Source organism: Poecilia formosa, unplaced genomic scaffold, assembly GCF_000485575.1.
Source record: "Poecilia formosa unplaced genomic scaffold, Poecilia_formosa-5.1.2 Scaffold163, whole genome shotgun sequence".
In the NCBI taxonomy this organism is placed as follows: Eukaryota; Metazoa; Chordata; class Actinopteri; order Cyprinodontiformes; family Poeciliidae; genus Poecilia; species Poecilia formosa.
In genome coordinates, this window is record NW_006800102.1 from 238,581 (window position 1) to 250,019 (window position 11,439).

At 41.1% G+C, this 11,439-nt stretch overlaps 1 long non-coding RNA gene across 2 annotated transcripts; it reads left to right on the top strand.

The window, feature by feature from the left end:
• Positions 1-466: 466 nt before the first annotated feature.
• On the top strand, positions 467-10,918 carry LOC103146598 (uncharacterized). Of its 2 annotated transcripts, none has more exons than XR_001663686.1 (3): positions 467-543; positions 7,923-8,141; positions 9,495-10,918. It is a non-coding gene; the product is annotated as an uncharacterized LOC103146598 (long non-coding RNA). The 2 variants fall into 2 exon arrangements; XR_477152.2 differs by lacking the exon at positions 467-543 and adding an exon at positions 6,572-6,981.
• The last annotated feature ends 521 nt before the right edge of the window (positions 10,919-11,439 follow it).

Here is an 11,439-nt window from a genome sequence, read left to right on the forward strand (position 1 = left end):
ACGAGACAGCTCCCTGTATGATCTGTGTAGGGATTGTGCTTGGGTAATGTTGGAGGAGGTTTAGGTGCCACCTGTTGCTGTGGAGAAATTACTGCTGAGAAATGAGGCCAGGTGGGCGTGGGTGGCGTGGGGTGGGGGGGCGCTGGAGTGAGACCACAGCCTTCTCTAATTATGAATGGAGAAGGCTGTATTTGGGTGTGATTGTTCAAACCTTATTGCCTTATGCCACCGCCGTGTGGAAAGTCTAACGTGAGATCTCACCAGACTGAAGATATCCTCCAAAACAGATTAAAAAATAAAAAAAATCCTCACCATTTATATGTGTTTTACTTCTAAGACTTAAATGCAGTAAATTTTAATAGTTTAAATAAAAACGTCAGCTAAAACCCGTACTGTGTGAAGAAACCAATGAAAGAGCGGTGGGCGGAGCCAACATACGGGATATTTACGGCCAACATACGGGATATTTACAGCAAAACACAACAACGGGAGCACAGCGAGAAAGAGGAATGTTTTGTTTGGGCAAAACAAGAGACTTGACAGGTATGTAAATATTGTCTCTGACCGTACAACATGTTGAACTTTAAAGCCGGTTCTACAGAGAGTAGCAGAGAACTACACTCATATTCAGATAGCTGTGGCATGCATCAGTTCAGGCTGCTGGTGTAATAGTGTGGGATGTTTTCTTGGCTTCCTTTACATCACATCCTCCCCGTTTAGTTTTCCATAAATTAATTTTCCCGTATAAATTCTGAAGCTGTAATTTACTTGTCTGTTTGGTCAAGTTTCAGTCGAAAACATCTGTCTCGAAGTTTTGGTTAAGAATTCGTCAGTTCGACAGACGTCTGTATTCATGCTCTTATTTTGAAGTGTGTGAAGACATGGCAGTTCCATTTCCTCTCCTCACATTCTCGTTTTTTCCTCCCCAAGAGCTTTATTTGAAACATACAGTAAGAAAATAAATCATGGTTAGAGGAGAACAACATACAAATATATCAAAGGGCTTTATAGAATGTAAAATATAATGTCTTTCAATGGCAGATATAATTTGAACTGAAGTTAGCGCTTTAGCGTTAGCTTCCACTGAATATAATTTTGACATAGTTTTCTAGCATTAGTTGAACTAGTGTTTATGGTTAGGGCTTTAAGGTTAGTGCAACTAACTTTTTTAGTTATCAGTGTCCGTCACTGACCAGATCTATGTCCTGTACAACTTCTTGATACGTAATTTCATGTTGTAAATGTAATTTAAACCCCATCCAATTTGCAGTTTTTTGCGGGGAAATTGAGTAGTTCGACAAATGTCACTGCTTAAGCTTAGACAGGATGCATGGGTAGAATAAGGAATATGGTGAAATTAATAAATAAATCCTTAAATTACATATCTTTACGAGTTTCAAATGTATGAAAAATCTATTTGGAAATTACTAATAGATTCAATAATCAAACAATTAAGAATCACTAATATACTGATCAATTAACAAACAAGATATAAATGATTCTGAAATTTAACTATGTACTTAAAGGGAGAAGTTGGAGAATGAACATTCAGGTTTTCTTTAGCTGATAAAAGGTTTAATTTATCAAACATCTCTCTGGGAGGCAGAACTTCTGGTTTGCACGCATAATTAAGATTTCTAAATACCTGACTGGTGTCTAAAGGGAAAGTTTGGAAGAATTCATAATCACAATCCCAACAAAGGAAGGTCAGCAGATCAGGTGTCAGAAACCAGTCTTATCATGACAGGATAGAGAGTACCTCCATTTTTTCTTTTTAAAGATCTTTAGGCCCTTGTGGCCTTTATTGGGCAGTAATTTGACAGGATAGAGAGAGAGAAGAGGAAGACATGCAGCAAATGACCCGAGACCAGGAACTGAACCCAGGACGTGGAAGACTCTAGCCTCTGGACATGATGCGTCTGCTCTCCCAACTGAGTCATCCGCCGCCCAGAGTACCTCCATTTTGGGTCGGATCCTGTTTACTTTCCCAGAAGCAGGCTGGGCTTCTTGCTCCAGATTCCATCAGGTCGCTCTGGGCCTGGAAAGAATCGTCAGCAGTGGGTCACACTGACGCTGCCTGCCCAGGGACTCTTTCTCTGGGAGGCTGTTTGGTGTGCAGCTCCTGCTCTGTGCACCAACTCTTCACCACTCTGCTGCTGCACACTTCACTGACTCAGCTCTCAGACACAAGTCAAAGTTTTGTGCCACGTCTACAACAGATAGCCATTAGGAAAACTAGGCTCACATTTTTTTTTAGACCCCTTTGTTTACCTTGGCACAGGGAGCACATAATATGCCAGATAGGGAATATTACTGTCTGGAACAGTGGATTACTTAAGGTATTAAACCGGCAATGAAAAATACAAGCTTAACTTAGCAGAGAAAGAGAGAATTATTTATGACTTTAAAGTGCACTTGCATGTCAATAAATGTTTTAAACATTATATCATGACTTTACAGTCATTTTGGACAATCTCATTAGCACAGTCCACAGAGTTCAAAGAAGATTTTGCTCAATCTAATGTAACTCGAAGTCATTTTCACCATTGTTGGTCAGATTATTTAACTGTTTACATTTCAGGGGAATGTTTTTGACATGGTTTAAATGTGTGTGTTTTTTTTTTAAATTTTTTATTCTCTGTATTGAACCCCGAAACTGGGAACGTAACCCAGGACGAACGCGTGAAGAACTCCAGCCTCACGATGCTCCAACGACTGAGCTGCCCAGCGCAGCATTGACACCGTTGAGTCCATACTGCAGGAAAGAGGCAGTTCTGAAGTAAAGTTTATTTAAGTGCCTTTTACAGACACAATCATCAGAAAACACTATGCGGAAAACCAATAAAATGACTATTAAAACTAAGTGCAGATAAAAGAAAGATAAAATAACAGCAAAAAAGACAATGAAAGTAAACAGAAAGCCTGTTTTAACAAGTTTATTGCTGCTTTCTGAAACACAAGTCCACAAAGGAAGGCTGTTCTACCATCTTCGTGTCACAAACTGTTTGGTCCCCTTTGTTCTTAAATGTGCTTCACCTAAATGAAGATGCTGAGCAGCAGTTTGTTTTGAGAGATGATTAGAAAATTGAAATCTGGACATTGAGGGTGAATTCACACCAGCACTGCTTAGTCCGCTTTAACTGAACTCTGGTTCGTTTTCCCAGACAGTCGGGTTTGATTGGGGTTTGGTGTGAATATGCAACCAAACTCTGATGCGGACCAAAAAGCAAACTTGGTCTCGGTTTGGTTGAACGAACTCTGGCGCATTTTGAGTTATGTGAATGCCAAGCTGACCAGCAACGGCTCCAGATGCAGGACGACTGGGACACAGTTGCAGGGCACCAGCCCTTGAGAACTGGAATTTTATACCAGTTTTTTCAACTCTATGCAAATTTTCTGCAAACAATACGGAGACAGAAACGAGAGTATTTGGGACTCCATACTACGCTGGAAGACAGGTTTTCAAAGCTTGGGATATTGTTTTATTTTCTAACCTTGCATCTCCTTTCCTGCTTTATGATCTTCACTGTATTTTAATTAAGAAGCTGAACACAAATTATTTGCTAAAAAAATAATAAATTGGTTCCATTTTGTTTTGGATTGTCACATAAAATGAAATCCATTGACATTTGAGGTTGTAATGTCCAAAAAAAAATATTAAAATCTAAAGTGTGCTTACATACAGAAATAGCTGCAGGCACAAACGTGACCGAACCCCAGTGAGACATGATCTTGAGCCTTTAATGAAAGACTCGTGCCCCATTGAGCCTTATAATGAAAGCCCTGACACTGAAAAACCCCAGGAGGGGAGCATTAATCCCTGTGAGTAGCTGCTAGCTGTTTTGAATAGCAGCAGAAAATATTTTTATGGCCATATTTTTATGAAGTTCTGCACAAACGGAGAAAGGTGCTCCGGCGCCTTTGTTCCTGCTCTGTATGAAGGCTTGTCCAGTGAGTCTGATTCCTGTTCGGCTTTCATCCTGACTAATGGAAATGTCAAAAAACACAGTAGAGGAGCTGGACTGCCCATTCCACTCAGATGGCAAAAGATGTGAAACAGAGATAGGAGGCGAGTCGTGTGAAACAAACACACACCTCAGACACACAGGCAGCCCTCTGCAGCTGATAAGAGCTTTTGTAGGTTTTGGTAATGATGTCCCTGAATACCAACCGCGCTCCGTATAAAGAGGCCCGCAGGAATTAATACAAATGTCTGTCGTTTTATGGCTGCAGTCGCTTTCAGTTTTCTGACATTACAAAAGAGAATCAATGAATGCCACAATTTAATTATGTCTTTCATGAAGTCTGCTTTTTGGAATTCTGCATCTTGAACTCAGTCCCGCTCTTTGTCTTTTTTTTTCCCCCCACTCTGTCCCCTTTCTGCGTCCTTCAATTTTCTCTTTTTCATTATCTCCACACATTTCCATTATCCTCACCCCCCGCACCCCCCACTCTCTCATCCATGTGTCCAACATTTCCTATTCTGGTCTCATTCCCTGTCCTTTATGTCTTCAAGCCCGCCCAACTTTCATCCTCGTGCTCGCTCCCATTAATTTCTCCTCCGCTTCAGGTCTTTACTCTGACAGGTGGCGCAGCAGCTGGCCAGCTATGTCCATGTGTCAGAGGCGGTAATCACAGAGGAGATGTTTGATGCAGTGCTGCAGGTTGGTGAGGTGCAGGGCCAACCCACCCAGGGCTGAGCAAAATGACAATGTTTGCTTGACCTCTCGGCTGAACCCAAACCCTGCTGGGGAAAATGAGCATCAGGGACAGCTGCCGACAGCACAGTCTGACGCAGGTACATGGCCAGTGGTCTTCCATACTGCAAATACGTTCTACAGCAACCTACTGTTGAGTTAGATTTACTTATTTTAAACATATTTACAGAGTTTTTCTTCTATTTGCCGTGATTTGGCACCGAGGACATGATGTTGATCAAAGTTCCTCCCTAACATGATGTTTTACACCCCAGATGGCCGAACCTCAAAGTGACAAAAGGGCTGAACTGATTTGTGGTGTTTTTGCTTCTTATGCAGAACATGTACAGTAAGGCTAGATTATAAGGTGGTTGACGGATGCAAATGCACAGCAAACATGGCGCAAACTCCAAAACTCACAAACACAAATGGAACAGAAAATGATGCAACCACAGGAAATAGAAGCAAAAGGGAAAATACTGCAAATGGCAACATCAAGAAGTACAAAATGCTGCAAACTCGCTCCTCAAAATGGAAATGCTCCAGACCACTAGGCTGAGTCAAGAGTAGATATTACCTATATGAATATGATGCTGCTCGCACCTTTTCTTTCTTTCTTCAGCTTTCTTTGAGACATCCCGTTAGATCATGACATCCCATCTTTACTGAGTGTCTGGTCACAAATGATTTGGTGGTTGACTTCCTCTAGTGGTCTGGAGGACTTTTGTTTGGTGGAGCAGGTTTTCAGCTCTTCATACTTGCTGTTGTTTGCAGTATTTGTGAAAATTTTCCCTTTGCCCCTATTGTCTGTGTTTGCAGCCCTTTTTTGCATAATTTTTCTGTTGCATTTGTGTGTGTGTATGTGTTTTGGAGTTGACATCATTCGTGTGTTTTTTCAGCGCATTTCACCATTTGCTGCGTCTTTGTACATATCAGCCACTGTCAAATTATGGTTCCATTATCTGACTGTAAATAGAAATTTGTGAAATTAGTTATAACGTTACTCACTAGCTCACTAATATGAAAAATTATACTCATTATGCATCATCCATTCCATATTTACAAATATTTATAAGCATGGCAATATTATGTTTGCGCTAAAGGTCCAAAATTCTTAATGAAAGGTGGAGACTGCCTGTACCACCACCTCACACCCTGGATCTCAATTTAGCTGCTGGTCAAAGCAGCTGAATAAATTTCGTCCTCAAGGTCTCTGGAGACTCCAGGTGAATCTCAGAGACTCCAGGTGAATCTCAGAGACTCCAGGTGAATCTCAGAGACTCCAGGTGAATCAGCTCCAGCTCCTCTTGTGGATCACAGATTGATCTTATGGAGTCAGATCTCAGCAGGTGTGGTTGTGAGGGCTTTCACTGTCCAGAATTCATGTCCGGACGAAGCTGATGTGAATTCTGCATCTCTATCAAGCTCTTAGTTGGAGTCGGGACCAAACAATCCCAAAAATAAAAGGAAAGTTTCAAGTTGCTGGTAACAATAACAAAAGAAACGCAAATACTGAAACCTCAGGCTGTCCTACCTTTCTCTCTTTCAAAGCCTTCTCTCCATTTTGCTCTATCCCTTGTTCTTCTCTCGTTTTGTATCACTCTCTGCTTCTATTTCTTTTTGAAATCTTTCTTGTCTAACTCTCAAATCTGCCCAGAGACGGAGTGAATATCCTTTAGTCTTTGTTGAGGAACAGTTCCACAACTGAGTGTTTGTGACTCTTTGTCCAGCACAGTTGAGTTTTCACTCAAGGCTCAACACGCGCGGTCTTGATCCTGGTGCTTGAGTGTGTTCGTGTGTGTGTGCGAGTGTGTTTTAATAGAGGATCTCTGCTGGATGGCTTGGGCTACCTGCTGCACACTGCACACCTGTCTGCAATCTCTTCATCAGTGTGCTGGGGCTTTTTAAGGAGCTGCAGGATGACTACTCTTTATTCGACCGTTAACCTCACTGGTTGTACAAAGCCGTTTGACCTTCTTGTGCTGTTCCTTGAAACTTTGAAGTGTTTCTCTTGATTCTTTGTTTTAGTTTTTGGCTCTTTGTGCTTGTAGTTTAAATAATTCTCTGATGACTTTGGACACCATCAGCAAACCTTCATCAGTCCCCCTGCTCTCCTGCCATCCACACAGACCGAACCCTTTGGGTTCGCTCTTCCTCACTCTGTCAGGATCAGTCCACCTGCCTTGATGTTAACTCATCTGTCATTTTCCTCCAACTTCAGATTTATTCACAACTTTGTGTTGGTCTCTCGCTGACGTTTACAGTTTTACTGCGACAAAACGAGGTATGAAACTGTTTGTAGCTCTCAATACAGGTGAAAGGTGTTGCCTAAACTTTGCTGAGCAGCCAAACAACTGTTTAATTCTCTAGGTCATCAAGAGTTTTTGTACATTAATGTGAAAAAAAAGTTGCTTGGGATCAGAGTTTGAAACAAATTGTTTTCAGTCAAACTCTAAGCCTTCATTATTCCATTGTGTTTCCAATCTCCAAATAGTTTTCCTCCTCTCTCTTGGCTCTTTAGCAACAAGACGTCTTAGCAACAATCTTTCTTAACAGCAGCACTTTTAATCAGTTTCACCAAAGCTGCCTGGAAATTACCCTGTCATTTGTGCAAAGCGTTTCCTCTTGAAGAAGAAAGTGCCTCACAATAAAGGTTATGGCGCTTCGCTCGCTGACAGAATATCATTTTGACAGCCAACCGCTGATCTTCTTCAAGTGGAACAACAAACACATCCAGGATTTGGACTTGTTCTTTTAATGTCGCAGCCAAAGAAATGTTTGTTGTTGTTAGAGAAAGCCGGGAGACGCCGACGGATTGGCTGAATCGAGCGGGCACCCGGGGGGCAATCAAACGCCGTGCTGGTGCGTTGTGATGGTTCAATTCTCATGCTAATTGTTTCAGTCAGTGTACAAAGCGCAGTTGCTTTTTAAGGGGACGCCACGAACGCTCACGCTCTGAGCTGGTAGTAAACAGACTTGCATACCTCCCCTCTACCTGACACGGCCTCGTGTTTCCTGGATAATCAGACAAAGATTGGATAATCCTGACAGAAATCCTTTTCATTCCTACAACCTCCCTTGCAAATTGTCATTTTGCAATATCGCTTTCAGTCGATACTCTAGCAATCAAATGCATTTCAGGGATGTGAAATTACTGAACTTTAGAAGCAGGCCAGCAGAATAAAAACATTTTTTTTCCCCCCTTTCTTTTTAAACACCTTCCAGATCTGCTCACAATGATCTCAGAGCTGCGACGGCTGCACAGGGAGGGCTGCGGCAGGAAATGTAAATGGAGAACAAAAGTCACATTATAGCTCCTGGGTAAACAGATTTCTTTCCCACGTCAGACTGAGTGGTCGCAATCATGCAAAACATTTCTTTCGCTTGGAGCGGGGCTGCACCTCAATCACTCTGTCTTCATCCATTCACTTCAAGATCCCAAAGGTCAGTACACACTGTCACGTTCATGTATGTAAAGCACAAGCAGGTGTGAGAGGAAAGCTGGTTGCAGAAACGATGCGTGTATTCTGCTGCAGAGGTTTCCAACGCCGTGGCACTTTGGTTGTTCACCTTTTTTTGGCTTATTACTTATTTGATCTTCAAGAGTTGTCTTGTTTGCCACCTGCATTTAGAATCTGCCTGCATTTGAAATGCAGCTATTTCGTTGACCACATACTTGCAAGATGTGACGTTTCGAAAATAAATTTGCTCAACGGGAACACGGAAATAAATTAAAAAAAACTAGTTTTTGATAAGTTTTGTCACTAGGATGAGGTGGGTTTTTTTTTGGCTGTTTTACACATTGGTTTACTTTGTAAAACTGCAACTGAAACACATTTTTGCATCACACGAGTTACATGATCAACAACAGCATGTTGCTTCTGGCACAAACCATGAAGAAGAAGATGACAGGAAGTAGTTGGAGGATCAAGTCACTTTTGTAAGCCCAAGTCGCCACAAAAGTCATATTAGTTTCCTGCTATGCAGAATCCAATGTGACTGTTGGAAGCCAACACAATCAAATCTCAAAGTTTGAATCAGACAGTTATTCTCAATTCGACAATGCAGTTAAATTCAGTTGGTCACACGTCTTCTAATGCATGAAACTTTTATCAGCGGACGCTCAGCCAACTGCGTCGTCCCTTTGACTTTGCAGCAGGGCGAGGGAAGTTTATCTGTATTTCAGCAACAAGGCAATTCAAAGAGCTTTCCATGAGGAAAAACACAAAACACTAAACAAGCAAGAAGCATTACATTGCAGTGACAAAATAAGGGGAACTGATGACTGCAGTTAATGAATTCTTTGACGACAGTGAAAAGAAACCTGCCACTCCACAAACTCAAAACGTGTCAAAATGCAGTCCTGGTCCAAAGAAAACATTTGAAAGACGGTTGGAAAGCATAGTGGACAACAGATCCAGACCAGTTTAAAAAAATAACAACCTCAGGCTGCTTGGAAGAAAAAAAAAGAAAGAAAAACGGGCCATGCTGTATTCTTAGGAAGTGTACGTTTCTCTTGGCTTCTAATGTCCATTGGAGATTGAAAGTGCTGAGTACTTTGGATGTCTCATGCTGAGGTTTGTTTGATTGAACTCCAATGAATCTTAACAGCTTCTTTTTCTTTGGTCTTGTGCAGTAGGGGTACAGAAACCTAAATTATTACATGTCCATTAATACCCTCCTTCATCTTTGTGTGGAGCAGATTAACCCAGTTATTAATCAGGTTTTCTGAATGATATCCAGGTGAACGTTTCTGCCGCCGTGTGATGGATGCGTGTTTTCCCTATTTTCCAGCAGACATCGTGTTTAAGATGGAAGGCGACGCTGCACTGTTTCTCCCATCTGAGGGCCAACAGCACAGCCCCAAGGAGGCCAGAGAGGATAAGAAGCCCGTTTAGAGAATCTGTTATGTCGGTACCTTTGTCTTTCCATTCATCTCTCTGGGGAGGCTGCCGAAAAGGTCACACAGACTTTATCGTTTGATGAGTGATTCTCTGTTCAAAACACCACTGAAGCCCCAGCATCTGCTTCCTGACTCTGACTCCTAAGTGTTTTTATCTAATGAGGCACCAAACTCGCCACCTCTCACCTTCACATTTTCCACTGTTTTTAACATTCCTTTTTGGTCCTTGTACCTTTGCACTTCCACCGTCTCTCCTCCTCTTTCAACCTGTATTTTTTAACCTTTCCTGATGTCCTGTTATTCACATCATTCCGGGTTTTTCTCGCCTGCCTTGTGCTGGTCTTGATTCTTTATTCACCACCCTTCCTTACCTTCTCCTCTCCTCCTTTGCTGACAAAGAGCTGCTGATTGCCTGGAGATTGATTAGGATAAGGGGTACACCTAGTCCCCGAAATTGGATTGGAAGCCTTTTGGAGAGGCTCCTGAGTTAGATTTTTCTCTACTTGCTTTATAAAAGCCAGAAGTCGAGCAGAATCAGAAAATAATGGGTGTTTTTTAAAAGTGAGAAGGGTGCATAAAGTCTGCATATCGTCTGCAGAGCATGGACTCTCTGTAACACTGTTAGCATACAGTTATAAGTACAGGCACAGAGCGGTATGGTCTGTTATGACTGCACAAACACATAAAAAAACAGATTTCTGTGCAAGTGCAATGCAAATGTTCTGCAAAACTGAAAGCCGGTTTCATAATTCATTGTTTGGCAAAAGTATTCAGACCTCTTAAACATTTTTACATCTTGTCACGTTACAACAGCAAACTTTAATGCTTTCTATTGGAATTTTATTGGGATACACCAACTCATATCAATGAGTAGTTGGGGAGGTGAAAGAAAGAATTTCATACCTCTGACAGATTTAGATTTAATATTTTCATTCAGCCGAGTTTATCTCTGATTGGAAATGGAAAAAGGCATCTTTCGAGAAAGGCAGGAAAATGTGAAAGAGTTAATTTTTTAGGTTTTATTGTAAATGGCATGTTGAAAAATTATTTATACCCTTCTCAATAATCACTGGAAAACCTTTACTGACGTTAAACCAATCAAATCTTTTTTTATAGACATTTAACTGCTGATGAGCTTTTTACATGGTTTTACTGTTATTCTCATTATTCATGTTTAGTGATGAACTCTAAGTCTTTGAGATTGGAAGACTTTGCTTTTTTCTGTCACCTCCTTCACAGATTCTCTGTCAAATTAAAGTTAGGACTATCTTAAACCCAAATCTGCCAGGGGTATAAATAATAAACTGTACAAACTTTACAAAATCTTTTCACTTGACGAGTGAGTTTTATGGAGAAGGTTTCCACGTACTTTGCACATCGAGACACTGAAATGTTTGCCAGTTTCGCTCACATTCCAGTCCAGGAGATGGTCTTTAAACATCAGTTTTCAAGTCTCTGATTTGGTAAAATGGGTTTGAATACAAATTTGTCGATTTGTATTATTGTAAAAGATTTTAAAAATGGTACATCATCTTCCTTGCACTTTACATCTCATCGGTCTATCACATAAAATCCCAATGAAATCCTTTGACATTTACCTTTTTAACATAAAAAAATATGGAAAAATGTGAATACTTTTGCAGGGCACGCTGTTTGTGCGTGGAAATGCCTCCGCCATCGTTCTTGTAAATGTACATACTAAAACCATCTGTGCTTTGACAGTTTTACAAACTACATGCAGAGTTTGCCTTCCAGCATTGTGGACCACTGCTTTAAAGTCATTACAGAAGCAATCTATGATGGATTGTACGCAAGTAGCGAGGCCTTACCCACTGTGCC